Source organism: Camelus bactrianus, chromosome 5 (assembly GCF_048773025.1).
Source record: "Camelus bactrianus isolate YW-2024 breed Bactrian camel chromosome 5, ASM4877302v1, whole genome shotgun sequence".
NCBI lineage: Eukaryota > Metazoa > Chordata > Mammalia > Artiodactyla > Camelidae > Camelus > Camelus bactrianus.
The window spans coordinates 22120876-22144714 of record NC_133543.1 but is presented as its reverse complement, the minus strand read 5'-3'; the positions used below and the strand labels follow the sequence as shown (position 1 = coordinate 22144714).

General features: G+C 38.0%; 1 long non-coding RNA gene across 7 annotated transcripts in view; it reads right to left on the bottom strand.

Annotated features, from left to right (window-relative positions):
- The window catches only part of LOC105083412 (uncharacterized), an 80964-nt gene that overhangs the window by 10804 nt on the left and 46321 nt on the right, over positions 1 to 23839 (bottom strand). For 3 of the 7 annotated variants that reach the window (XR_012506968.1, XR_012506969.1, XR_006721168.2), the window contains exons 4-6: positions 21694 to 21767; positions 18907 to 19182; positions 17219 to 17254 (exon numbers count right to left, since the gene is read on the bottom strand). This is a non-coding gene — a long non-coding RNA (uncharacterized LOC105083412). Of the gene's footprint in view, positions 1 to 488; positions 7527 to 17218; positions 17255 to 18906; positions 19183 to 21693; positions 21768 to 23839 lie in introns of those variants that run through there. The other 4 variants (XR_006721165.2, XR_012506971.1, XR_012506970.1 and 1 more) reach the window with 3 other exon arrangements.

The following is a 23839-nucleotide window of genomic DNA, read 5'->3' as shown; positions in this document are numbered from 1 at the left end:
ACAGGAGGCCAAGAGTAGGTTTGTTGGCTGATGGAAGCAATCCCCTGGAGAGTGGGAAATTGATAATGCAGGAGAGAGGGGCCTGTTTCTATGAGTAAAGTCTTCAAGAAGATGAAATGGGATGAGATCCACAGTACAAAGGAAGGGTTGTTCTTAGGAGCAGGGACATTTCCTCCTGTGATAGCAGATGAAAGACAATGGGTTCTGATTCAAGAGGCTGCAGAGACACACAGTGGAAGGAAGATGAGAGAGTCCCTGTTTGCCTCTATTTCTCATGAAGCATGAATCAAGGTCATCAATAAGAAGGAGGAAGGGGAAGATTAGAAAAAGGTCCCCCAAGTATACTTTACATTTCACGTCTTTGAAAATTATGCATGCATAGACTCTCACTTACCCAATAAACTCTGCAGTTTCTCAAAATCCCAAACAGAAGAAGAGAGAAGGGGGAGGTTTGGTAAGTATTAAGAACAATAGTGCACCAATTAGGATGAATTTATTGAGAAATTTTATTAAAAACCTTAGGGGAATTTAATAACCATGCTTAAAAAATTCATCAGTGTCAATTCAGCAACAGCAAAATTTCTAAGTTATAGAAAGAAGTACATGTCAAAGTATTGTTCGGAGTCGTGCATCTTAGAATGAACAGAGACCCAATGATGTCTGGTTTAGTAACCAATGAATTAAATTGCTTATTTCCATATTAGCAAAGAGACTAAATGAGTAATTGGATAATGCATTTATCATGACCAAAGCGGACCGGACATGAATAGGCTCTTGTGAGATTAAAGTCAATGTCATATAATGCAATACACTACTGTAAATTGCACAAACTACCTAAGTTGACACTAAGAGTTGATACTCCTGGGAATGTTTTTTCAGAAGCTATTAGAAAAAAAATGAAAGTTGAGAAGAGCTTTTGGGTCATCAGTGCTCTATATTTAGAATCTTCAAAAAATCATAGATTCCAGTACTTTGTCACCAAGAGAGAAACAGAATGGGGTTACCTCCTCTTTTTAATGCTTTTCTTTTTTTGTTGAACACACCAACATTTTCTGTGATGGGACAGATTCCATTCTAAGTCTCAAAAATAGATGTTAACTTTTCAGAAGATTAAAAATACGTTATAATGATTTAAAGTGTAACAGTAACATTACTCACATTGCAATACAAATTTTTAAAAGAGCAAATATTTATTGTTCACTTACATACCAAGCACTGTTCTTTGTGCTAGGTGTATGTATTACCTTACATAAACTTCAAAACTCCTAAAACACCTTTATGAGGTAGGTTCTATTACTATTTACATTTTGCAAAATAGGGAACCTTGGTTCATCAAATCCAATATAAAAAAAGGGACTCTTACACACATTGCATATCTGTTCTGTGCTGAGTATACTACTATGTTCAGGGGATTCTGTGTGCTAAAAATGAATGAGGTCCCTAACACATAGCCTCCTGGAGGAGATAAATGAATAAATAGATGACCTGCATTTTAATGCAGTACATTCTGTGAGAAGATGAATAATTAAGTCTGCTTGGAGACTCAAAAAAGTTTTGAAAAGAAGGTGACATATGAGCTTGTGGGATGAGCAGCTGTTGGGAGAAAGGCAGAGGAAACAGGAGTAAAGGTCTGTAGCTGTGACAAGGTTCTGGCCACACAGAAAACTGAGAGTTTAGAGTAGCTTAAGTAGGAAGTATAATTTATGGAGTGTGGGAAATAAAGCTGGAAAAATAGGTGGGAGGCAGATTGTAGGGGTCTCGGCTGCAGGGTTCGGAATGGAGTCTGTAGTCACCATAGCATCAGAAACTTATATGCACGGAGCGACATGGTCAACTTTGATTTTCAGGAAGATAACTCTGGAACCAGTCTGCGATGCTCACTGAAGGCAACAGGCTGGAGGCCTGGAGAAACCTGGGCACAATTAACATCCAGGTGTAAGAGGATGAGGACCACAAATAAAGTACTGTTAAGTAGAAAAGCCACATTTTATGATGCGTTTCTGAGCAAAGATACTGAACTTCAACTTTTCCTTACCTAAACTCAGAATTTTCCACAACATATTTGTGTCTGTGGATTGAGGCTGACAATTACCAGACGGTATTACTGGAAGGTTTCTAGCTAAGGAAACAATGACATCATGACGGCCACCTGGCTGACAGCAATCGTAGATAAGTTGCATTCTGACTTCAGATATGTTAAAATGTGAAGGGAGAATGGTGTGTTTAGAATTGATAAAATAAAAGCACTGTGTTAAAAATACAAAATCCAACCGCTTGTCCCTCCTTCCAGTTCACCACCCTGGTCTGAGCGAACGTTATCTCTTTCCTAGATTATTACAGCAGCCTCCTTACGGGTCTCCCTACTTCCACCCTTAATGCCCCCTCCTCTCCTCCTAAATCTATCCTCAAGAGGGTCAAATCATGGCATTCCTCTCTTCAAAATCCCCAGTGGCATACTGTCTCACTTACAGAAAGAAAAAATCCAAATCCTTACAGATGCTACCAGGCCCTGCAGGATTAGACCCCTCATTAGTTCTCGGTCCCGTGACCGCATCTCCTACTCCTCTCCCTGCAGAAAAACAGGCTTCCTCCAACACAACACGTAACATGCCACCTCAGGCAGTTTGTACCTCCTGTTCCCTCTACGTGAACCCACTCTTCTCCCAGGTATCTGCAAGGCTCAATTCCTGAAGTCCTTCACCAAAAGCCGTATTTTCAGGGAGGCCTCTTTTGCCTTCCTTTGTCTAAAATTGCTAGCCCCCTCTCTCCCCATAAATTCTCATGTATTCCCTATCTGCCTCTCTGCTTTATTTATTTAATTTTTGGTTAGCACTTACCACTATGTAATATACCATATGTTTTACTTGTTTATCTTATTTATTGTCTACAATGTAAGACAGTAATCTAGCTTCTGGTGAAAACCCGTGTGTGATTTTTCAGGCCTGACCACAGGCGATTACAAAGGCTTTAACCTGGGAGGCCTCAGTGGGGAAAGCGGCCCTCCCCACACAGTCTCAAGGACTCAGAGCCCTTGGGCAGTCACGCTTTTCCACTCCTAGCCCTGGGGCCTTCATTCCTGGTTATTATTTTATTTTATATTTTATATTTTATTTTATTTTATTTTATTTTATTTTATTTTATTTTATTTTATTTTATTATTTTATTTTATTTTATTTTATTTTATTTTATTTTATTTTATTTTATTTTATTTTATTTTTTATCTAAGGCCTTGGGCAGAGATGGGCAGGCACCTCGGCTGTGACCTCCTTATGGGGAGAGGGGAAAACCCTGAATACACTTTCTTCACTCTGACTTGGTGCCAGGTACTTTTCCACTCTTAACATCCCCTTCTCCACCTCACTTTGCCATCTTCTCCCTTTTCTCCACAGTCCATAAAACTGCCAACAACCCCCTACATCTGCACTGATCCACCTGACCCTCACAGGCGTGCCATTTTGTGGGGGAAATGAAACAGGAGGGCGTCTGCACTCACTCCAGTATGAATCTTGCTTGTTCCATCACAGGGAGTGATGAAAGGCTTAACTCTGGTTTTTGGCTTGTTGTTTTAAAGGTCTACTAGGACAGTTTTCTTTCTCTCCCTGCTCAGCTAAGTTCCTGATAGTTAGCTTCACAAGGGCAAAGATTTAGCTTTTTTTTTTTTTTTTTTTTTTAAACACACTTTCCTTTTTAGAGTAGTTTTATGCACACAGCAAAATGGAGCCCCCATACATGTGTAGTCTCCTCCATTATCAACATTCCCCACCAAGGGGTACGTTTTACCCAGAATCCATAATTTACCCAAGGATTCACTCTGGTGTCGTACAATGTATGCATTTGAACAAATTTATAATGACATGTATCCACCACTAAGGTATCATACAGAGTAATTTCACTGCTCTGAAGTCCTCTATGTCTTGTCTATTCATTCCTTCTTCCCCTGCAGCCCTGGCAACAAGTAATCTTTTTACTGTCACCATAGTTTTGCCTTTTCCAGAATGTAGTATCACTGGAATCACCCAGCATGTAACCTTTTCAGATTGGCTTCTTTCACTTAGTAATATGTATCTAAGGTTCCTCCATGTCTTTTCATGACTTGATTGCTCATTTCTTTTCAGCACTGAATAATACTCTATTTTTAAGATGTATCACAGTTACTCATTCACCTGCTGAAGGATATCTTGGTTGCTCCAAGTTTTGACAATTATGAGTAAAGCTGCTATAAATACCTGACAGCAGGTTTCTGTGTAGACATACATTTCTAACTCCTTTGAGTAAATACCAAGGAGCATGATTGCTGGATCAGATGGTGTGTCTAATTTTGTAAGAAACCACTGAACTGCCTTCCAAAGTGGCTGTACCATTTCTCATTTCCATCAGCAGTGAATGAGAGCTCTTGTTGCTCCACATCCTCATTAGCATTTAGTGTTGTCAGCATCCTGGAATTTGACCATCCTAATAGGTGTGCAGTGCTACCTCATTATTATTTTAATTTGCATTTCTTTGATGACATGATGTAGTGCATCTTTTCACATGCATACTTGCCATCTGTCTTCTTCAGTGAGGTGTCTGTTAGAGCCTTGGCTTATTTTTCAATCAAGTTGTTTGTTTCTTATTGTTGAGTTTTTAAGAGTTCTTTGTATATTTTGGGTAACAGTCCTTTATCGGATATGAATTTTGCAAATATTTTCTCCCAGTCTGTGACTTGCCATTTCAATTCTCTTGAGTGTCTTTGGCAGAACAGGATTTTTTAATTGTAAAAAAGTCCAGCTTAATTGTATCTTACATGGATCATAGCTTTGGTGTTGTATCTAAAGTCATTGTTGTACTCAAGGTCATCTAGATTTTCTCTTATGTTACCTTCCACAGTTTTACAGTTTTTGCATTTTACATTTAGATCTGTGATCTGTTTTCAGTTAATTTTTGTAAAGTATGTAAGGCCATGGGTAGACTTTTTGTATGTGTATATCCATTTGTTGAAAATACTGTCTTTTCTCCACTATACTCCTTTTGCTCCTCTATCAAAGATCAGTTGACTAGATTTTTGTGAGCTTATTTCTGGCTCCTCTGTTCTACTCTATTGATCTATTTGTATTTCACCAATACTATATTATCTTGATTACTGTAGCTTTATAGTAAGTCTTGAAGTCAGATAACTTCAGTCCTTCAGGTTTGTTCTCCTTCAGTTGTGTGTTTACTATTTGGGTTTTTTTGTGCCTCTCTATAAACTTTAGAATCATTTTTCTAATTACTCTAAAAAAACTTGCTGGGATTTTTTTGGGACTGTATTAAATTTATAGATCAAGTTGGAAATAAATGACATCTTGACAATAATGAGTCTTCCTATTCATGAACATAGAATATCACCCTATTTATGTAGTCCTTTGATTTTGTTCACCAGATTTCTGTAGTTTTCCTCATATAGATATTGTACATATTTTGTTCGACTTATAGCTAAGTATTTCATTGTGCAGGATGATAATGTAAATAATAATGTGTTTTTAATCTCAAATTCATCTTGTTCCTTGCTAATATACAGGAGAGTGATTGACTTTGTATATTGTACATTAACCTTGTTTCTTGTGGCCTTCCTATAATTTCTTATTAGTCCCATGTTTTTTGTTGATTTTTTCAGAAATTTTCTGCAAAGATGATCCTGTCATTTGTGAACAAAGTTCTATTTCTTTCTTCCCCATCTTATGCCTTTCCTTTCCTCTCCTTTCCTTTTTTCTTATTGCATTGTCTAGGACTTTCAGTATGATATTGAAAAACATTGATAAGAAGGGACATCTTTGCCTTGTTCACGATCTTAAAAGAGAAAACATCTAGTTTCTTGCTATTAAGTATGATGTTAGTTGTAGGCTTTTTGTCATGTTCTTTATCAAGTTGAGAAACCTCTCTATTCCTAGACTGTTGAGAGTTTTTATTATGAATGGATGTTGGATTTTGTCAAATGCTTTTTCTGCATCTATTGATATAATCATTTTTCTTCTTTAGCCTGTTGATGCAGTGGATTACATTAATTGATGTTTTTCTCCTTAAAAAAATTTTTTTGGAAGTATAATTGATTTACAATATTGTGTCAGTTTCAGGTGTACAACAAAGTGATTCAATTATATACATATGTTGTTTTCAGATTATTTTCCATTATAGGCTATTACAAGATATTGAACACACCTCCCTATGCTATATAGTAAATTTTTGTTGCTGATCCATTTTATGTATAGTAGTTTGTTATCTGTTAATCCCATTCCCCTGATTTATCCCTCTCCTCTTCCCTTTTCCCTTTTGTAACTATAGGTTTTTTTATGTCTGTGAGTCTGTTTCTGTTTTGTACATAGATTCATTTGTATTATTTTTTTAGGTTCCATATGTAAGTGATATTATATAATATTTGTCTTTCTCTGGCTTACTTCACTTAGTATGATGTTCTCTAGCTCCATCCATGTGCTGCAAATGGCACTATCTCATTCTTTTTATGGCTGAGTAATATTCCATCATGCACACACGTGTGTGTATGTGTGTGTGTGTGTATGTTTATGGAATCCTCTTAAGCCAATTGTCTGTTGATAGGCACTTGGGTTGCTTCCGTGTCTTGGCTATTGTAAATAATGCCACTATGAACATTGGGGTGCATGTATCTTTTCAAATTAGAATTTTTATCTTTTCCAGAGATATGGTCAGAAGTGAGATTGCTGGGTCATATGGTAGCTCTATTTTTAGTTTTAAAATAAATCTTCATACTGTCCTCCATAGTGGCCGCACCAATTTACATTCCCATCAACAGTGTAGGAAGGTTTCCTTTTCTCCATACCCTCTCTAACATTTCATTATTTGATTTTTGAATGTTGAATCAGCCTTGTTTACCCAGAATAAATCCTACTTGATTGTGCTGTATAATCCTTTTAATACCTCGTTGGATTTGATTTTCAAATATTGTTGAAGACTCTTGCTTTTATGTTCATGACACTGTTTGTAGTTTTCTTATCTTGTAATGTCTTTGTCTGGCTTTGGTATTAGGGTAATTCTGGCCTCACAGACTGAGTTAGAAAGTAGTCTCTCTGTTTCAATTTTCTGAAAAAGACTGTAGAGAACTGGTGTAATTTCTTCCTTGAATAGTAGAATTTGCAGTGAGCCCATCTGGGCCTGGTGCTTTTTGATTTGAAAGTTATTAATTATTGATTCAATTTCTTTAACAAATACAGTCCTATTCAGATTGTTGGCCTTTGTTTTTTACTGTTGTATCTCCAACACTTAGAAAAATACCTGGTACACATTAGGTGCTCAGTCAATTTTTAAAAATAATTTAATGAGCATCTACTAATTTTAAATTAATACATGTGATAGATTCTTGGAATAAGTCTTCTTCATTTAAAAATTTTATTAGCTCATTCATCTAAAGTATTACGTACGATGCCAAAAGAATCATTATAGTAGATGACACTATCAGATAACCCAGATATTTCAATTGTCCACAACTTTATTTCTTCTTCAAACCGTGGCGTTATAGCCAACAGACTCAATATTGTCTAAATGAAAAAAAAAACAAAAACAAAAAACAGAAGAGATAAAATTTTGTACAGGGCAGCAAACAGTGAGAAACACTGTGACCTGACATTCAATAAGAGAAGGGATGAGATCCCACATTTTATGTCCTGGTGCTCTGTTTGCCATTAGTTCACCATCTGAAGGCCCTTGTGGGATAAAAACAAGACCCTACTGTCGAGTATGCAGGTGACTATTCTTTTAAGGGTTTCCTAAAATCAGTAGAGAAATGGAAGGGGAGGGTAGAGCTCAAGCAGTAGAGTGCATGCTTGGCATGCATGAGGTCCTGGGTTCAATCCCCAGTACCTCCTCCAAAAATAAATATACCTAATTACCTCCCCCAATAAAACAAAACAAAAAAAAGCAACAAACAAAAATCCCCAGAGAAATGGGACACAAAGTAGAGAATACATCCTAGGAAAACTAGGAACGTTTAGAATGTTTTAAGCCTTCAATTGTTATTGTTGCCGTTACAGTTAAAGAGTTTTATGCATTTAGGTTACACTCTTACACTCTGCATGTAAGACTGAGGAAACAAATACCAATGAGCAGAAAGCCGGCCATCTCTTCCAAGAGCTTGCTGGGCTGCCCCGAGACTCAGGCTGTGGTCCAGCTCCAGGGGACGTTCTTAGAGGACTCTTACCTGCTAACCTCCAGGCTGCTACGAACTGAAGGCCTCCTGGATTAATGGGTCCCAAATGAAGCTTCTGTCTACTATTGCTGTATCAGTCCCACAATTCCTCTCCCTCTAAAAGCAGCCTCTTTCTACTCTGCCCTTTTCTGAGCTAGATAAGAATGGTAAGGACCATCTGACAAGAACTCTTTTGGTCTGCAGTCTGGATGTGTGACAGAATCAATGATGGTGACAATTCCCCTTCATCCTCTGTTCCCTTTGAAATGTGCCCCAGTACTTTTATGCCACCTCTAGGCAACCTAAAGTTTTCCCCAACAGGGCTCATCCATCACTCAGTATCTAGGACTTTTAACTTTCTCAGTATACATCCAAACTTTTTTGCTTAGTATTCTGTATGCTTTCTAACTAAGCTGATAAATTAAATCACAGGAACTAATGGACAAGAATGGCTTAAAGTATTGCCTCTCCCAGGTAACACAGCTGTCCCTGTTCCAACAGGCACCAAATGCAACCAAGTGGGTTGCAGTGATGGATAATGGGCCTCTCTTGTTTTCTAATGTCCACCCCATAGCTCAACTCACCAACACTTTCTTGCTGACTTGCCACTGGAAGAACAATTGTGCTGCATGCTTGGACTGACCAATGAGTGAGGGGTTAAGGGCCAGACTGATTGGCATCCTATCAGTTCTGCAGGGACTCTAAATCTAACCTATCACAAAAGTTGAGTGGAGATGCTGAGTGAAGGATTTTGGATCTGTTCATCACCTCACTATAGAGCACCTGGGCCAGAGGTAAGTCTCATGACAAACTATGTTGTTGTCAGAAGATTAATTTATCTCCTAAGTGACAGCAAAGAGCATGCTCAGGGGACCTAAAAGTCTATCCACCCTGCAGTTGAAAACTTAGTTCACCTTATTTGTACTATTTCTTGTTTTGTTTTGGTTTGATTTGTTTAGCTAAACAGAAGACAGCTTGAATAGATACTTTTCCAAAGAAGATACACAAATGACCTATAAACATGTGAAGGATGCTCAAATTCATTAGTCATCAGGGAGATGCAAATCAAAACCATAGTAAGTATCACTTAATGAACACCAGGATTCCTAAAATAAAAAATAGAGCAAATAAAATCCTCTTGGTGAGAATGTAAAGAAATTAGAAACTGCATACACTGCTGGTAGGAATTTAATATGGTGCAGCCACTTTGCAAATTAGTCTGGAAGTTTCTCAAACTTTAAATATAGAGTTACCATGACCCCCCCAAATCCTCTCATAACTATGTGCTCAAAAGAATTGAAAACATAAGTTCACACAAAAAATTTTATATGAATGTTCATTAACACCATTATTCATAATAAACCAAAAGTGAACATAACCAAAATATCCACCAGTGAATGACTGAATAAAACAATGTTAGTACATGCAGAGAATGGAATATTATTCACCTATAAAAAGGAATGAAATACTAATACATGAAAAGATGTTGAAAACCTACGCTAATTGAGAGAAGCCAGGCTCAAAAGACCACATATTGTATGAGTCCACCTACGGAAATGTCTAGCACAGACAAATTTATAGAGAAAGAAAATGGATTAGTGGTTGCCAAGGGCTGAAAAGAGAAAGGGATGGAAAATGACTGCTAGTAGCTGCAATGCTTCTTTTGGGGGTGATGAAAATTTTCTGATCTTAGATTGTGTGGAGAGTTGCAAAATTCTGCGAATACAATAACCACTGATTTGTATTCTTTAAATGAGTTAATTGTGTGGTATGTGAATTGTCTCACGAAAGCTGTTAAAAAATAAAAAAGAAGATAACTTTTATTTAAATAGTCGATGACTGAGAATATTATTTTTTATCTTCAGCAAAACCCATTGAAGTCTTAAAAAAGAAAAGGCAACCCATACATGGTCTGCAGGACCAGACTCTAACACCAAGAATGAATCCCTTAGTAGTGTGGCAGCAGTTAAGAAAATTGTGCTTTTGAGAGGAAACCCTGACCCTTTCTATGGGCCATGAATAGATACAGTCTTCCTGTGTCATTTTAAGGCCAACCTGGAGCCAATAAGCTGTACTTGCATATCCACAACATTTCCATTATGGTAGTCAGACCTCTGAATTCTCCTAATCAGGGATTGTAATTTTTCAGAATTTGAGACAACCTAGGGTGATCAACTTGTCCTCGTTTACCCAGAAGTTTACCAGTCTTAACACTGAAAGTCCCATGTCCCAGAAACCCCCTTAGTGCCAGGACAATTGGGATGATTAATCATTCTAGGACGACCAGATAGAGCAATGGCCTACAGTGAGCAACTGTCTGTATTTATTGTTGCAATCAACAAGCTACAGTGGGCAGAAATTATTATAATATCTTTTGCTACAGAAAATGGATTCCCATCTTTTCTGCTGGGGTCCTGGGGCTCACTGCTGCCCTTACCCATCTTGAAATAATGACTAGGGTTTAGAAACAATCAAAGACAGCAAATCATAATTCAGATTTAAAAGCATCAGAAAACATATCTCACTGGTGGGAATCTGTCTCACTCACATATTAGAGCCATGCTGGAAATTCACAGCAAAATTTATAGGATAAATAGAATGCTTGCCAGCAAGCAGAGACCAAATAAAGAATAAATTCTAACCTGAAATTAAAACTATTGATAAAAGGTGTTCATTAATGAGGGAGACTTTCAAGCTTGAATGTGCTTCTCTGGCTAAAAATTTCCGAGAAGCTAATCATACACTTCTGAAACATCCATTTAATAAAATTTATAAACTGTACCCAAACTGACATCTGACCTATCAGAATAAGGTGATATAAAATTAAAGGATTCTCATTTAATCCATCAAAATTAAACTACTTGTATTTGCTAGGAAAGAAATAATATGCATTCATAATAAGCTTCTAACCTATAAGAAAACATAGTTTCTTTGGCAATGAGAAACATTTAATGTTTTGAGCTTGGGGAACTTCAGAGAAAAAAAAATCCACCTCAAAATAGGTCCCTAAGTACACTTTTCCAGGAATTTTATTCAGGCTCCTATACAGTAAACAAGAAACTGTGAAGGAAAGAACAAACAGTAGAAAGGTTTTATGCAAAATAAAGGTTGAGTTTCAACAGCAATACCAATGATGCAGGCCTATCCTCCCTGGCAGTTCCTTAGCTTCTGTGTGATTTATCCAAGTGATGTCTTAGGATCACATGAGGCAGACTGTTTTACAAAAATAAACTAATATGAAAACCTTTTCTCCATTATTCATGCAAAGGAGATCATTACAATTTAAGATGTATTGCCAGACCCTTCCTTTTCACATGATGACCTTGTGGTTTCTTAGCTAAGTTACACATAAAAAAGGCATTTGACCAAAAACGACTCAATTTGTTATACAGTTTATAAAAATGTTAAAAGGAGAACATCCCCCCCTTCTTTTTTCCTTCTTACTTTCTTCCTATCTATCCATCCACCCATCCGTTTATTCATCTATCTCTACCAGCTATATTGACCTTCTGTGTGTGTGTGTGTGTGTGTGTGTGTGTCTGTTTTACAACTTGGCAGAGGCCAAAGGCATTCTGTTGCTTTGGAAGTCAAACACATGTTCATTACTCAACTGATAAATCCCACATGACAATCACAGGATTAGTTGGTTGTTTTTTCCAAGGTGTCACTACATCATGCTTCTCTCCCTGCTTAAAACTGGTGTCCTGTCTTCTCAGCAATTCACTTCTTTGTCATGAACTTAAAGCTAAATTCCATACTTCTTCCCTAACGAAACCTACCATAAAATCCCAGATTAAATGAATAGGTTTAAACACCATTCATTTGGTGAATGAGGGAAGCAGAGGCTGAGGAAGGCAAATGGGGTAGAGGATATGCTTTGATCATCAGCTTCTATAATCCCCGAGACTGACACCCCTATAATCAGGCCCAGAGCCCTTCCTCTGTAGTAAGGCAAAATAACAGGACTGTCTCTCTCTTTCACATTCCTCTATCCAAGCTGCCTTGTGGGACTTTTTCTCCTTCAGAGCTGGTCTTACAGGTCAGAGCAACCTATTATCACCCAGATAAGATTTTATTTCACTCAGCTTCCCACCATCCCAGAAACAGGGCAGGATCCTGCTTTCCCTGAAGGTAGATGGCCTTGCCCATTATCTCCCAGCATGGAGTCCACATTGCATGAATTTAGCATCTGGGCATTTTCAAAACTAATTTGCGGAGAAAGAAGGCCCTGAGTTTCTTGTGTTTAATTGGATCAACATTCCACTATTTCAACCATGGGTTTTTCTACCCAGGGGAAGAATTTCTTCTGCTCAGGAAGGGAAAGGATGGGAACTCTTCCCTCAGAGGGGTGCCTTCCCTGACTAGTGATGGAGAAGGAAGCGGGCATGCTCAGCTTGGTCCTTGTGCTTTATTGCTGCTTCTCTGCCCTGCCTCTTCTCAGGAACCTCTCATTCTGTTTCTCCATAAGGTAAGCTTCCTAGGTCAGGGTCTGGCCTTGTAATGGGGAGCCTCGAAGTTTGGGATAAGAGGGATCAATCAGAGGGAAAGTTATTAAGGAAGCTGATTTTGGCTAGTATCTATGCTCCATTCTCCAAGCTGGCCCTTTATTTTGTACCCCAACTGTCTGATTCTTGTGTCCACTTCTCAACGAGGTTTGAACTCAGAGGGATGACAGGGAATTATCACTTCTATAGGAACAAAGAATCTCCCAAATCCTAGCAGCTAAGACAACAAAGGTTTATTTCTCGCTCATGTTACATGTTCACTGGGGCTCTGGTCATTGGCTTTGACTGCACACGCCACATAGTGGGAGCTTAGTATTTTTAAAAACAAGTTCAAATTTTAGCACTCTGAGTAGAACTTTATTAGAAAATAGAATAAGAAGAAATGTTCAGATTTGAATCCTGGGATATAATTACAAAGCCTGTCCCAGAACGGAGTTTTCAAACTTAACTCTTTCTATTAGGAAGCCATACATATAATAAACAAGAAAAAGAGATATCATCTACTGAATAGGCCTTTTCATTCCCTCTGATTTATTTTCGGGAATACTTAATTCAGAGCTTTTCTTTCAGGGTGTTGGCACTTTCCCTTTTTGGATATGAGTTATACTAGACCGACCTCTATTATTTCTGGATTATATGTCAGGGATGGAAAATGAATTGAGTGCTTTGAAGAGGAAAAAAAATCATTACCAGAAAAATGAATAGACCGATTGTACTGGGTTCCTAAAAGGAGGGGCTCTGGAAAGATCACTGGTTTGATTTTTCCAGGAAAACCTATCTTCTTGGACACTCTTCAGAGTTGTGATAAACCCCTCCAGCGGCAGGTGGGAGGTATGTCTACTGATACCACACTTTCTCCCGGCCCACTGACTTCAAAGAGAGGCCTTTCTTTGCTATGTGGTATTCAAATATAAAGACTGTTTTGAGCTCTCAGATTTCAGGCATTTGGAAAAGAGTCACCAGCCAGTCAAATTTACATATTTATTGCTTTTCCCACAGGATGAAGAGAACTTTTTTGGACAGATACATATTGTTTCTACTCTGTGCCAGATAGTGCTATGCGCTCATGAAACAAGGAATGAAACAGACACATCCTCTACTTAATAGAGCTCTTAGTCTTGGAGGAGGGAGGTGGATTTAGCAGGTAAATGGCCCACAATTCAGTGTTAAGAAATACCAAGATTAAGACACATAGGGTGCTACAGTAATCTTATAGTGGGGGAAGTCAGGGAAGACTTCCTGAAAAAATCAACTTGTAATTGTGATTTCAGGAATAATAAGACTTAACCAGAAGAAGAGAGAATGAGCAGAGGCCGTGAGGTTGGAGAGAATATGGCATATTTGAAGAACTGAGAGTAGAAAGACTTGCAGGTAAAGGAGAGAAATATGGTTTTGTGATTTTTTTTTTTTAAATAGGGAATAACTGAATAGGAAAGGGATGGGCCATGAGGTTAAAGGGTAAGCAAATGCAAGATCATGGAAAGTCTAGCAACACATGTTAGAAGTGTGGCCTCTATCTCTATGAAAATAGTTACTGAATAATTTTTAGCACAGAAGTGGAACAATTGAATTTGTTTCTGGAGACCACTCTGATTGCTGAAAGTGGGCTGGGAAAGACAAAGTCTAGAGATAAGAGAGGAAAAGACCACTGCAGGAGCTATGCAGCCATCTAAGTGAGAGATGATGGTCACCTGAGATTATGGATTGGCTGTGGAATGCACAAGATGGGAAAAATTTAGAAGGCAGAATTGACAGGACTTGGTGACAGATGTGACATGGATGGTGTAGGAGAGGGGGTACTTTAGCCTGACACTAAGATTGCTCAATATCTGGCTTGGACACTAGGTTGATAGAGGGGTCATTTATTTAAAATAAATGAGCAGACTTTAAGACCTTCAATTCAGTTTGGGACACACTGATTTGAGGAATGTAGTGGCCACTGATGGTGGCCCACTCATATCCCCTAGGCCTACCATTCAAGTTGCCTGCAGACAGTTCCTGCATGTGAAGAAAGCTTCTGCATCGCTCTGCCTGAGGTCATTCTTTGGCCACTAGACTGAGCTTTGCTGCAGGGCACATGTAGTCAGACCCAAAGTTCCAGGGAGTTGACCAACTGCAGTGAGGGACAAGAACTGAGGAACTGGAACCTCAGCTTTCTTGTCTTTCTATGCATCAGTTCTGAGGCACCTTCCACCCAGTGTCTAGGGGGTTCCCAGTGAGACTGAGCCTCAGGTACCAACAGTGATAACCTGTTCGTTAACCTCCCCTCTGTTGGCTTTCTTTCTCTTCTTGTCTCACGTCTCATTCCCTTAGAATGCCTCCTGGAATCATCTCCTTCCATAATTAACTATTTGCACCAAACTGGAGTATTGGGAGTCTAAGATGAATGTGTTTGTGAAACAGCCAAGTGGAGGCTCCAAAAGGCAACCAGGATATAGAGGTCTGAAACGCAGGAGGAAAGAGTGGGCTGGAGGCTTATATTTGGGAGTCATCAATATATGCCTTCTCATTGAGGTTGTGGATAGAGATGATTTTTAGAAGAATTTTTAGAAGAGGAGGGCCTGCAATAATAAATATTATTTAGAAGACAGGCAAGGGAAGCACTAACCTCAAATGAGAGTAAAAAGGAACAGAGGAAGTCGGAGAAGTGGCAGAGTGTGGGACCACATACATCAAGGGTGGGGACCACTATCTCAGTGCAGAGGGGTTCTCAGAGGTCTCTAAGAGAAGAAGTAAAAAAACAGTCACTGGATTTAGCTACAAGGAGGTAACTGGTGACCTTGGGGAACATGATTTCAACAGATCATGGAGGCAGAGGCATCATGAATTAAGTCATGAATGAGAAGTGAGAAAGTCTGGACGGAGAACAGGGACAATCCTTTCAAGAAGTTAAGCTATGGAGGGAAAGAGACAAATAGAACAGTAACGAGACAGATTCGGAGAAGAGGGAGGTTCTTCCTGCAAAGCTTCTTCCGATTTCTCTCTGACTTCCTCTTCTGACTCCCTCTCCTACTTTGTGATTACACAAGGCCCAACCAGGTAATCCAGAATAATCTCAGTATTCTAAAGTCATCTCCTTGGAAACCTTCAGTCCATCTGTAACCTCAATCCCCACCTGCTGTATACCATCATATATTCTCAGGTTCTGGGGACTTATGGATTCTTTTTTCAATCATAGTTCCATCCATTTTTAATACCATGGCATCACTGTGTTGTGTCAAACCTTTCTAGGACTAACCCTTCCAATTTGTGTGATATTCTTATACATAATTTTCTGTTGCACAATAATATATGTCTGAAAGTAGTAGAGATTTTTTTAAATTCATAATTTACATAAGAAACACAAAACACACACACACACACACTTAAAGGGCTTTCCCCCCAGTCTCCCTAAAATTGTCAAGACAGAGCACACAGTTGATCTTTACTAACGAGTCTTCTCCAGACCAAGCCCAGCTCCTGAAGTTCTTTACTGGCACTATCCCTATAAAGCTTTAATGAGCCCCATTCCACTCTGATCTGGGAGGGAAGAGAAAGCAAGGGAAGCAGAAAGCCAGGTGTCATCAATGTGCACAAGGACTCTGGAGCATGAAAACGGTGGCCTGCCTCACTCACCCACCCAGCCAGCCAGTAGTGCAAGGTGGCCAGCTCACCCAGGGCTCACAGCCATGCTGTGCAGCTGAACTCTGTGGAAAGGGGTATTACTGGAAGGCTACTGACTGGCCTCAGCTGCTCCCAGCCTAAAGTACATTTTTTAAGCCATCATTCTCTAAGTGGGGAAGTCAAATAAAGTCACTAGCATCTCCGTGATGATTAGTTTACCAAATTAAAAGGCAAATCAGCAAAGGACATAAAGGAATGGGACACTAGCCTGACAGGGAAGCAGGCAGAGTCGCCCTGGGAATGTTGTAGTTCACCCTAAGCATAGAGAGGAACTGGGCAGAGAAGGGGATTTAAACACCTTCCTGACACCTCCCATCCCTCTCTGGTCACATTAATGACCTAGCATGTGGAAATGGTTCACACTTCCTGAAGATGCGTTAAGCCTCAGACCTGGTACTAGATGCATTATGTCATTTAATCTTATCACTGGTTCTGTTAAGTTCCTTTTAGCACGTATAATTAACAGAGAGAAAACTGAGGCCAGAGAAGATTAGTTACTTACTTAAGGTCGCACAGCTGACACATTTCAGAGTTAGCACTCAAGCTCAAGCCACTGACTCCAGAGCCCTTGCAACCAGGAAATACTTTATACATCCTTCTCCTCAGGACATTTTCTTCCTCAGTGGAGGGATGATTTGAACCATCAACCCATATGGCTCTATAACAAGTGGCTTTTTCTAGGGTTAGTTGGGATGAAGTCTAGGACAAACATGTAAAATAAGTAGGCTATGAAAGCATAAAAAGTCTACAAATAATAAATGCTGGAGAGGCTGTGGAGAAAAGGGAACTCTCATACACTGTTGGTGGGAATGTAAATTGGTGCAGCCACTATGGAGGACAGCAGGGAGGATCCCTAAAAAGCTAAAAACGGACTTACCATAATGATCTAGCAATCCCACTCCTGGGCATATATCTAGAAAAGATGAAAACTCTAATTCAAAAAGCTACATGAACCCCAACGTTCACAGCAACACTATTTACAATGGCCAAGACATGGAAGCAACCCAAGTGTCCATTAACAGAGGATTGGATAAAGAAGATGTGGGGGGTGTGTGTGTAGTGAAATATTACTCAGCCGTAAAAAAGAATGAAATATTGCCTTTTTCAGCAACATGGATGGACCTAGAGATTATCATCCTAAGTGAAGTAAGTCAGACAGAGAAAAGCAAAAATTGTATGATGTCACTTATACATGGAATCTGAAAAATAACACAAATAAGTCCATATACAAAACAGAAAGAGATTCACAGACATAGAAAACAAACTTGCGGTTAACAAAGCGGAAAGGGAGGGGAGGATAAATTAGGAGTATGGGACTAACAGATACACATTACTATATATAAAACAGATAAGCAACAAGGATTTACTGTATAACACAGGGAAAAATATTCAATATCTTATAATAACCTATACTGGGAAATAATCTGGGAAAAATATACATCTGAATCACTTTGCTGTACACCTGAAACTGAAACAATATAATCAACTACATTTCAATTAAAATATAAATAAATAAAATAAAAAAAAAAAGAATGCTAGGTAGGTGTTTTTGTCTATGTCTCCAATAAAAGAGTTAGGTGACTGCCTTTTTTGACTTTTGACTGCTTAGGTGAGAAGTGGGGAGAATGTGTAATAATTCGTATCAACACATATGTGTTTAGTGTCACCAGCAGGAACAAGGGTGGCATCTGGTATTTCACACCTTGTCTTCAGGAAGGCCCGTTTGACTTGATTTTCCTCTCTGCCTTGGAGAGGCGTGAAGTTGCTAAGCCACTATGGGAAAAGGAACTTGTGCTGGGATTGCTTTTCTAGATCTGACACTGCCCTAGACTCCCTGGTTCTTCACGTTTGTTAAGTCCTCCTCCTACCAGCACCTAGGATGTGTTATAACAATGAACTGTAAAACGGTGTCACTGGGTGTGTCGTGACCATCCACCAGCGTCTACTTGGCTGTCACATTCACAGGGGAGGGGAACTACTATGTGTAGCCACTGTGTCTCTGTGATGATGTGGCTCTGGAATTACTTCCTGACTCTCTCTGGCAGAATCATGGAGAGGGTTAGGGTTACCATGTTGAACAGGACAGTACGACCACAGTATCAAAGCATCATCAAAACCCTGTTGACTCTTTGTACAGAAGCAAAATTTAAATGCTAAAATGATGAACTCTACCTGGGGCCTACGCTCTTGAAAGAACCCCTACATTTTGACGTGTGTGTGTTTAAGTTAAAAACAATCAAAATAAATTATTATACAGTTCTTTTGAATTTTTTTTCTTTTGGGGTAAACTGAAAACCACTGATCTGTCTTTCTTTTTACAGTTTTGCTTCTGAGAATGCCACATAAATGGAATCTTACAGCACGTAACCACTTGAGACCAGCTTTTTTCAATTAGCACAATTCCTTGATGATTCACCCAACTCGTGTGTGCATCAATGCTTCCTTTCTTTCCATTGCTGAGTAGTATTCCATGGTATCAATGTGTCATCATCATTAAATTCTTAAAAATTCATTATATTCTTTAACTGAAGTTTAATTCATATACCACAAAATTAGGCACTTTACCTTAGTCTTGCAAAAAAGAAGAAGAAATAGGTCATGTGAAAATCCTCACTCCATAAAAAAGATAACCTTTAAGCTGGAAACAGATTTTTGGACATGGCATGTTTCTCTTTCTCCAGTAGATTGTTTCTATTTTTGGAGATTTGTTCGGTACAGATCCCTTTCCATCTGCTTGCACTCATGTTATTAATAAATGTTCATTCCTTTTAATTGATTTCAGATTGGCTCTCCAACAGTCTGCATTGTCTGTATTCTTGAATTATTTTTGCACATGTACACCTGTATATCGCACAAAACACAAAAAACACAGAATAGTATACCAAGGTTAAGTCTCTCTCACCCTCTGATTCCCAGTAACTCAGTCCCCTCTCAGGAGCTAACAATTTCCTCAATTTTTTTAGGCATCATTAGAGAGCTATTCTATGCATTTAAAAATATACACATATATCAATGTATTAAAAGGTATGTATATAAACACATGTAGAAGTATACAAATGTATGTATATTTACATATAAGATATAAATAGATGCATATAAAATCAATACATATACTTGCATACACACATATATTTTCTCCACATAACGAATGGGGGCATATTCTGCCCAATGTTCTATACTTTGCCTTATTCTCTTAACTGACCTTCTCTTGGGATTCCTTCTAGAAGAGTACATTTAAAGCTGTGATAAGTTCATTTTACTCTATTGTATATCATAATTTATTTAAGTATCCCATTACTGATGGTCTATTATTCTGTTTCCAAACTTTGCTCATACAATGAATATACCATGTTATTCGTATCATTTCACACAAATGGAAGCATCTTTGTAGGATAATTTCTTAGAATGGAATTTCTGGATCAAGGGATAATTGCATTTCTGCTTTTGAAAGGTTTGGCCAAATTATCCTTCAGGAAAGTCATATCAATTTACATCCTATTAGCGATGAATCACAGTGTTTCTACATTATTTACATCTAGTAACTAATTATTTTAACATTATTTCAGATATTAATGAATATTCAATTATCAATATCAGAACATTAGTATTAATAGTTTCTCAATCTTTCTTTATTTTCATGACTTTAACATTTTTGAAGTGTCTAGGCCAGTTATTCTGAAGACTGTCCTTCAATCTGGGCTTATCTTTTCCTTAAAACAAAGAACCAACTGCAAAGTACTCAAAGCAAAATACAGGAAAAACTTCCCAGGAATAAAAAAAAAATAAGTAAAATAAATTTTAAAAATACAGTTAGTAAGAATACCTACCATTTGTGGGGAGCAGAGAAAGAGGTAAGGGATATTAAGAGCACAAACTTCCTGTCACAAAATGAGTCACAGGGATGAAATGAACATTGTGGGGAATATAGTCAATAATTACATAGTATCTTTGTATGATGACAGAAGGTAACTAGACTTATGGTGATCATTTTGAAAATGTATACAAATATCAAATCACTACGTTATGCACCAGGAACTAAAATAGTGTTGTAGGTCAGTTTCAGTTCAAATAGAAAAAACTCATAGAAAAAGAGATCAGATTTGCGGTTACCAGAGGCGTGAAGTGGCAGGAGAAGGAACTGGATGAAGGCAGTCAAAAGGTACAAACTTCCAGTTATACGGTAAGTAAGCACTAGGGATGCAATGTACAACATGATAAATATAATTAACCCGCATATATGAAAGTTGTTAAGACAGTAACAAGGAAAAATTTTTTCTCTTTCTTTAATTTTGTTTCTATATGAGATGATGGATATTCACCAGACTTGTGGTAATCATTTCATGGTGTATGTAACTCAAATCGTTATGCTGTATACCTTACACATATATAGTACTGTATGTCAATTATATCTCAGTAAAACTGTAAGAAAAAAGAATACTGCCATTTTTTGTTTGTTTGACTACTTAGCATTTTTCGAACACTTCACACGTGCCAGATACTGAGTTAAGCACTTTGCCTAGTGGAAATAGCTAACACTTCCTGGACACTGAATTTCTGCCAAGTGAAGTGCAAAGTGCTTTACATGCATGGCCTCGTGTATTCCTCACCATAATCCTTCAACATTCTCCATATTATGCTTAGGTAAACTGTGGTATGGAGAGGCAGAATTGTTTGCCTCAGGTCACAGGATTCGTTCTCTTCCTCTTCCTCTTTCCTTCCCTTCTCTTCCTTTCTAGTGACAAAAGTTGTACATGCTCACTGAAACAATCCAGAAGGGGGGAAAGTAAAAGTGGAGTGCCCACCCTACACCAGAGGTAACCTCTATTAACAACTGGGTGTGTTTATTTCCAGACTGTTTTCTACTAGAACCAAGATTTTGAATCCCACCTTTTTGACTCCAAAGCCCTTATTTCTAATGAATAGTCAATGCTGTCTTCTATGTGCAAATAGCAAATTGTATAATTATATATATTCTAGCAAATAAATTGGCTCTTAAAACTCTTACCAACCGGATTCTTGTTGAAAATCAGGAAAAACTGAAACATGTTAAGTACCATCTCTCTGATACAAAGAGCCTATTTATCCACAGCATAAAGAAGACTAAATTAATTAATTCATTAAAACAAAAAGATTTTTATAAAGGACACTCTGAAGGTACTTTTTGTGAATCCACTATTTAGCCAAGTGTTGACTATAAATACAGAAATTACAAGGCACGTGCCCAAAGAGGAGGAACAAAAGCAGCTGAAACCAAAAGCAGTCCTGTCGTGCAACAGCTAGTCTAGTTGAAGGTTTGCTGTAGAGGGAGCCTAGAGAATTCTTGTAGCTGCAGGTAATCTAATGTTAGATTACCTGTATAGTATTGAATGTGCAGGATCCTGGTGAGGTTATAACATGACCACTGTCTCGGGCATATTCCCTCCTACCTAGGAACAAGAAGAACAGCAAATCATCAGTGGCAATGGCACTGGGAAATAAGAACTCGTTTCCTCACATCATAGAATGATACAATTGAAAAAATTATCCTTGCATGTTGGGGGAGGCCTCATTCTTCATAATCAGGGAAACTGCTCAGTGAGGAGGACCCAGCCGTTTCACTGGGTTAAGATTTCCTCTGCCTTCTCTCTGCTTACACATGGCAAATAGATTCCACTGGGGCTCAGACTAAAGGCTTGTGGGTTAATATTTTACTTAGAAAAATTTCATCTTTTATTTCCCTTTCTTGTATTGTCCTTGTCCCACGTTGGTGTCAAGGTAATTACATCTTCATAAAATAAAGTTTACGGCTTTTCCTCCTCTCCTCTTTCTCCTAAAAACTCTGGATTATTATTTCTTTAAAGGCTTGTTAAAATTGTCTGTACCTTCTCTTTTTGTAAGGGGAGAGAGGAGGGTTGGGAGAGTTGTCCTGACTACTCTTCATTTCTTTACTGGCTATTGTTTAATTGGGTTATTTTTCAGCAATTTTGTTAGTTTTGTTTTCTAAAAAACAATACACTTTAAAGTTTTCAAACTTATTGGCAAAAAGTTTTTTACACTTTTCATTTATAATTTAAAAAATCTTTGTTATTTCTCTAGTTATGCCCTGTTTGGCTCATCTCTTTGTCTATTTCTCTCTTGTATTTTCATTCTCTGTTGAGTTTTTCTGTCAGTATTTTAAGAAATCTATTTCATAAGGCCTTTCAAAGAACTAGCTTTTGATACTGGCCATTTTTGCTGATTTGTTCTTTTTGGGATTTATTCTTTTTTGCTGAGTAGAATATTGAATGCTTAACTGACCTATTTTTAATATTTTTATGTAAATACATTTTTATAATGCTACTTCAGCAGCAGGCTGGCAATAGAAGGTTTCCTGGGTTTGAATCTTGGCTCTGCCTCTTCCTAGCTATGTGATCTTGGGCAAGTTATTTCACGGTTCTGTGCTTCAGCTTCCCCTTCTTTTTTTCATTTAAAACAAATTTTTTTTGAGGGGGAGGTAATTAGGTTTATTTATTAATTTAATTTTAGAGGAGGTACTGGGAACTGAACCCAGGACCTCGTGCATGCTAAGAATGTGTTCTACCACTTGAGCTATATATACCTTTTCCCCCTCAGTTCCCTTTTCTTGTTGTTCAAATCAATTATTCTTTATCCCTAATTCATGTTTTAAATGCTTGGCCCATGATTATCCAATAGAGATGTGTTAAATTCTCCCAATGTGAGACCTACTGTATAGCACAGGGAGCTATATTCAATTTCTTATAATGAGCTTATCTTATAATGGAAGATAATCTGAAAAAAAATGCGTATATATATATATATATATATATATATATATATATATATATATATATATAGAACTGAATCACTTTGCTGTATACCTGAAACTAACATTGTAAATTGACTACACTTTAATAAAAAAAAATAAAATAAAATAAAGTACAGAAAAAAAACAACAAAAATTCTCCCAGTTTGAGTATTAATGTATTTCAAAGCTGGTTTTTTTTTGGGGGGGGTGCAGTGGGTGGTACCTAAAGTACATGATGATTCTATCCTCCTGGCAGACTGTTCTTTATCATAATGTTATATCCCTCTTTATTGTTAATAATGTTTTTTGCCTTAAATCATATTTTTGCAAATGTTAATACTTATATCAGATTTCTTTGGTTTAGAATAGATGTTGACAGGGTTATATTTTTCTATGCCTTCATTTTTAAAAACACCCAGCTAGTGAATGGCAAAGCCAGTGTTATTCCTAGATCCCTTATCCTCAGCCCAGTGTTCTTTTCCGGACCATGACACATCCTAGGTTTACCTTCTATGATTCGGCTCAAATCACTCCTTACTATAAGGCTTCTCCCAACAACTCAGCCTAGAGTGACTGCTTCCTCCTCTAAATGAATGCTCAATGCCTACAGTACTTAGTCCTTAAAGTGTGCTCTCCTGGCATTATATGTACATCTATCCTGGAAGTTCCTTGAAAGCTACTATAGGGGATGTTAACCAAAATTTCAGAAATGGA